At 36.3% G+C, this 6,154-nt stretch overlaps 1 long non-coding RNA gene across 1 annotated transcript in view; it reads left to right on the top strand.

Annotated features, from left to right (window-relative positions):
* The window catches only part of LOC107196003, a 29,016-nt gene extending 25,678 nt beyond the window's left edge, over positions 1 to 3,338 (top strand). Inside the window, exon 3 of the long non-coding RNA XR_001517315.2 lies at positions 2,867 to 3,338. This is a non-coding gene — a long non-coding RNA (uncharacterized LOC107196003). The remainder of the gene's footprint in view (positions 1 to 2,866) is intronic.
* Positions 3,339 to 6,154: the final 2,816 nt, after the last annotated feature.

The following is a 6,154-nucleotide window of genomic DNA, read 5'->3' as shown; positions in this document are numbered from 1 at the left end:
ACTCAAGGGCTCAAGGGCACATTAACAAAGTCTTTGGGGTTTTTCCCTATTCGCTGTGGGCAGTTACTTTTCTTAGAAGAGTAGATCTCTTTGATTGACAACTAAGATTGACAGGACTCAATGATTCATCGTTTGCTTTCTGCACATGTTCGTTCCCAGAATTCAGCCTGTTATAATGATATTAATGAACTTCTGGGCATATGCATCATATTATAATGAGGGTATAATGAAGCTCAAGTGAGTTGAAAGTCATTGGGGTCTTCATTGCACTGGTGCAAGTGACTGGCTTAAACTGGTACCTAATTCTCTGTTTATTTGTTTATTTCTATGAGTTACTTTTGGTCTAAAAATGCCTTCTGATTTGCTTAATTGTGGGCGGACTAGGGCGAACTCCTTCTAGGATAGGATGACCTCAGTATCTTTGCAGGTAGACCCCAAACCCCCTAACTAACTTTTCTGCCTAACTCTTTTCTAAGACCCATGAACCCTTTTATTAGTAGTATGGATGTTGAGGGACAGGAGGTCTTTTCTGTATCTGCTTCCTGTTGAGAAGGATCATGGTCTCTGCCTCTTGGGGTTTCATGGAGCTCTTTTCCTTTCTGCCTTAGTCAGGGTGGGGTCTTGGGTTTCATGCTGAAGTGCCGCCTCAGTCCCTAGACAAGGAAAAGAAGACACAAACTTGTTATTTAAATCATATATCTATTAATTTCTCTTATTGATTTGTCTATTAAGCGAGTAAAGAGAAACAGGTTTGGTTAATATATTTCTTAAAGAGTAAAAGAAGACCTTTGGCCTAAAATCCTCTCCCCTTTCAGACTCTAAGGGCCCTGTCTGGCCTAATGCCATTTCTGCTAACAATGGGTGGGTGACCCTTATCAATAGCCAGAGGATCTGAATCACCAGTTTCTGGGCAATTATTGGGATTCAAGGGAGAGGGCCTTTTTCCTAAAGAAATGAAGAAAACTTAACTAGGTTTACTAACAAGATTAAGAACTCTGCAAGAGATGTTCCATATCACAGACATCATCATGGTCCCCCATGATCTGTGGTGCTGCTACCAACTGAACTTCCACAGGGAACAGAAGGCTTTCATAAGCCCAACAGTAAGACACTGTTCAATAAGAAGGAAAGATTTGGGTTAAGTTGAAGAGGCAGAAATACATCAGTTGCCAGCACTAACTCTCAAGTGATTAAGAAATAATGTTCTTTAGGGATCATCAATGAAACTATAAGTTTGTGTATCCATCAGGTACACTAGTCATTTGCTATTTGGTCTTACTCATTTTCCTGTATCTACTATCCCAGTATATTTCTTATGACTGGTGTTTATATATTGGAATATTCTGGGCTTCCTTTTACCAAGAGGCAAAAAGAAATTCTGTCCTAGAGCCAAATCACCTTGAGATTGCAATAAAGCTTTTGGCTTGATGAAATACTGACTGTGTGTGTAAAAAAGTTAACAAAGCAGACCTGAGACTGTAGTCCTTAGGAAGTCCTGCTTGCAGTATTGGCCTTGGCCATCACGTAGGAACTTGAACAGTAAATAGTTCCCTGTGCTGATATAAAATCACGCCAGACTGATAAAAGTGGCTCGCTGCGCCTAAACTGTCTGTACAAACAGTATTATTTATGCTGAACACCTGTTGTTTTTCTAGGTTTCTGGAATTTTGGTATATGCCAGGCACTGGGTGCCTATGTGCTCAGCTCCCAGGAAAAACTTTGGTCATTGACACTCCAGTGAGCTTCTGTGTAGACAATATTTCACATGTGTTGTAATGACCTGTTGATGCAGGAATTAAGCATGTCCTGTGCGAGTCTACCAGGATAATTGTCTTGGAAGCTTGAGCTTGGACTTCGTTCTATGCACCTTTTCTGTTGTTGATTTCGCTTTATGTCCTTTCACTGTAATAAATCTTAACTATGAGTAAAACTATATCCTGAGTCGTGTAATTCTTCCTAGCAAATCATTAAATCTGGGGCCGGTCTTAAGACTTCTTTTATTTCTTAGGGGAAATATATTTATTTTATTTTATATTTTATTTTCTGAGAGGCCTCCCTAGCACCATTAAAACAAAAGGCTTTGGTCTCAAGGAGCTCAAGTTCAAGAGCCAATAAGAAAAAAACAACCCACTCTAAAATATTCAAATATAATACCATACCTCTTTTATGCCCTCCGTTTCCCTCTGGTTTGCCCATCTGTCCTTCTCCAGATCCCATATGTTTTCTCTTTTAATTTCCTCCTTTACTTTTTCTTTCCTGTTCTCCATTTTCTTTGGTTCTTTCTACTTTCTAGAGACACAGGCTTAGCCTTCCCTTTGTCTCATCTGTCTGTTTTACATTTCATCTTGGGCTGTGAACTTCATGAGACTAGAGACTATGTAAACAGTAGGTTTAGCAGGAAAAAAATTATTAGTGTATGGAGACTCCATTTTTATGCTCAGAAATGTTATTATTTATCTTCCGGTTAAAGGAAATCACTTGATATTTTTGTCCCCCAGTTTTCTAATCTAATAAATGAGGATATTACCTGTCTACACTGCAGAGTTACAGAGGGGATCAAATGCGATAATTTTTGTGTAAGAATTTAAAAATTTGAGCCACATATAATTGCTGAGACCTTTTATTTTCTTGGAGGTTTGCACAAGTGCATTGCATGAGAAAGATATGCTCCTGGGATGTATACATTCTCTCTCTTTATTCATAAAATGACAGGGAAGAGAATGTAAAAATGGGGAAGGGCCATAGGAATAGTTAGCCTGAATAAAAGAAGGCTTTGATTACTGACTTCAAATATTTGAAGGGCAGACATAAAAACAACAACAACAACAAAAAAATACCAATAAAATAATTTTGTATGACTCCACAGAATCGAGTCAGGACTAATGCAGAGAAAAATTAAAAAACAGAAGAAGAGGAAAAACCTGGCTGAGGCAACAGGAAAAGGGATAGAAGGAGAAACTGGTCATTGGAGTTGTTCAAGATCAAGTTGAACCACATCACATTTTGCACATTGCACAAGGAATTAAACATTAGATCTATAAATGAACTTCTTTTGTGAACCACCCCCACAACTTTTGCTCCGATGCTGTCTGTACCATCATATATTGATAGTACAGAGATTTCTTTAAATGATTCACTCATTTTTTATTAGATACATTTATTTAAAGACTACAATTTGCACACGATGTTTTGGTTATTTTTTGTAATGCCCTTTAAAACAAAAAGATGATGATTAAAAAAAAAAAAAGCTTATATCTGTTAGTAAACCCAAAACTAAATGCCTTCCAGACCTGTTATTCCATGGAAATTCTTAAGCCAAATAAAAGATAAGAATAAAAACAAAATGACAGCCCTGGTATCTTGATTTTTATTCCTGTGAACCCTTCGGTCACCTCGCCTCCCACGTTCTTTTTTGAAGAAAAGGATGGTGCTTAATTCGTAGAGCTGAGAATATCACCATGCCTCTCGTCAAGAAGAACCACTCATGCATTTGCTCACCACTCTCTCACAAACCACCAGGACAACAGGTACAAACTAGGATTCCAGAAAACTGGAATATGTGGTAGCCCTACTTTTCCTCACTCTTTCTGCCCTGGTTTTGCACTTACCAAATAAAGCATCAGCACTTAATTCTTGACCTCTGCTCTATTTTCTAAGGACATAGGTTAAGACCGCTCTTTGTCTTATATGCACAACTGGTCTGCAGAAGTTATAACCCTGCCCCTATATCTACAGTTGATTAGAGCAGAGAAAGATACCTGACCTAAGATGGGTCACTTTTCTTTTGCTGGAATTTTAAACTATAGACAATATATTGTTTGCTAGGGATGTCGTAACACAATATCAGAAACTGGGTGGCCACTGAGGAGGACCAGTGGATAGTTTGTTCCAGGGTCTGAGCAAAAACAACAGTATACATTCAGTGAAGAATAAAGTGACTAAAATAGAGGAAATAATATTACAAACATCTCAATATATATAATCAGTAGAAGCAAATGCTTGAAGCAATTGACCTTTATTAATTGAGGCTGTAGACAGGTATAGAAATCTTATAATACCCGTTGATTTTTAAGTGTACCTTAGGTATGTTTTATAATGTTACTTAATGGAGAAATGAAAGCCATGTGTAATGAACAGTGCTTGAAAACAGCTTGATCATACAGAAATACCTCCTTAAACTCTAGGGATATAAGATCTTTGCACGTCTTATATCAAATGTATATTAATAAGGGAAGTTGTACATTATAACATATATAAATGCCTTAAGATTTGATTATCATTGAAGAGTTAACAAAATTATGCGTTCTGTGGATAGAATAGCATTTATTAATTCTTATTTCGCAATATTCTTTTTAAATTTTAGAGCCAATACATTTTTGTTGCATTTTTGTGTGTTGGGGATGGGGGGTGTGAAAATTATATAAGCATAAGGCATCATGCTTCTGGTGCCTAATGGAAGAAATGAATGTTTGTATCTTAATTTTTTTTAAAAAAATTAATCGTTCTGTAATTATATTTTCTTAACAACTGCAAAACACAATTTAGAAGTAGTATAGTATTTAAAGTGCTGTAATATTTGCTCTCAAGAAACATCTAGAAATAAGCCCATTGTTCTACAAACATGAGTAGTTCTGTATTTTTAAAAAGTTACTGTTAATAGCTTCTGCAACAAAAAGTAATCTCTCATTTTAAAGAAATTTTTTAAAAGTGCAACTAGAACAAGCCACATTTCAGCTGACTTACGTGAGCAGTAATATATCTTTTTCAAACTCAAAATGCACAGCATACAATCAGCCCACTTATGTGGTTTCTACATTTTTGACATAAACCCAAATGAACCATTTTTATTATAGTGAAATAAGAAGAAAACGACTAGGTACAGTTTCAGATATTGTATTTCCTGTTTAAAAATAAAAGGTGATGAAAAATATTACTATTCATGAACATTTCTACTTTTTCTGAATTAGGTTTCATCCGAGAGTAGGCTCACCATTGCTCAGAAGGATACGCTCAACCAATTCAACATAATTAAAATAAGACAGACATTGCAGGATTTGTCGGGGTTCAGCTCAGGGTCTAGCCTTTCTGAGTTTTCTCCCCTCTCAGACTTACTATAACATTTGTTTTTCATTTAGCTCATGACTGGATCCTATCTTGTATTATCTTCCAACTGCTTTCTGTCTGATCCTTCAAGAATGGTAAGCTTCTTGAAAGAGCAACTATCAGCTTGTGTCTAAGTTAAGAAATGCACCCCACTGAGTGGAACCCTGGATGCTGTGAGTTTTTCTGTACACACTATGAGATATTTGCCTTGTTTTTAATAGCTGGCCATGCTGTTCTTTTGAGCCTGCTAGCTTAGATTCAGGTAGTCTGAAACAGTACTTAGTGATCTGACTTGAATTAATTCTCTTTTGTCAATTGACCAATTAATCAATCAACTAACAAATATGGTTGAACTTCAACTACGTCCAAAGTACTATTTTCTCAAAGAGCAAAAATAGCTATATAATTCAGAAAAAAAAGGAGATTAAATTGAATAAATGCAAATTTTAAATCTAAAATTTGGGGACAGACATTAAAAACAATATCTGTGTTGGTGAATGTAAGGTGGTGTGAGGTGAGGTATCTTCTCTCATATGTAGTTGCGTATTGTATGATCTTTATAAAAATTCACAATATTTACCAAAAGCCTGGCAACTTTTCCCAACAATCAGCTTGGAACAGTATTTAGGAGCATTTACTTGAGTTCAAAGCCCAGTTCCTCCATGTAGGGTGTGATTTGGGGAAATTACTTAATCTTGTTGCCTCATCTGTAAAACAAGGATAACAATAGTACCTACCCATTATAAGGGTAACATAAGCCAATAGTATTAAAGTTAAGAACAGTGTCTAATAAATAGTATGTGCTAAATAGGCTCCTAAAATATCTTTTGACACAATATTTGCATTTTGAAGAAATAGAGGTAAGAGTGAGAATCTGGGTGTATAAAAAATCAATACACAAAAAACAAGTGTTGGAGAGGATGCAGAGAAAAAGGACCCCTCCTACATTGTTGGTGGGATTGCACATTGGTACAGCCGCTATGGAAAACAGTATGGGTTTCTCAAAAAATTAAAAATGGATATACCTTTTGACCCAGCCATTGCACTTCTG

This window comes from Pteropus alecto, unplaced genomic scaffold (genome assembly GCF_000325575.1).
Source record: "Pteropus alecto unplaced genomic scaffold, ASM32557v1 scaffold164, whole genome shotgun sequence".
Lineage (NCBI taxonomy): Eukaryota > Metazoa > Chordata > Mammalia > Chiroptera > Pteropodidae > Pteropus > Pteropus alecto.
This window is presented reverse-complemented; position numbering and strand designations above follow the sequence as displayed.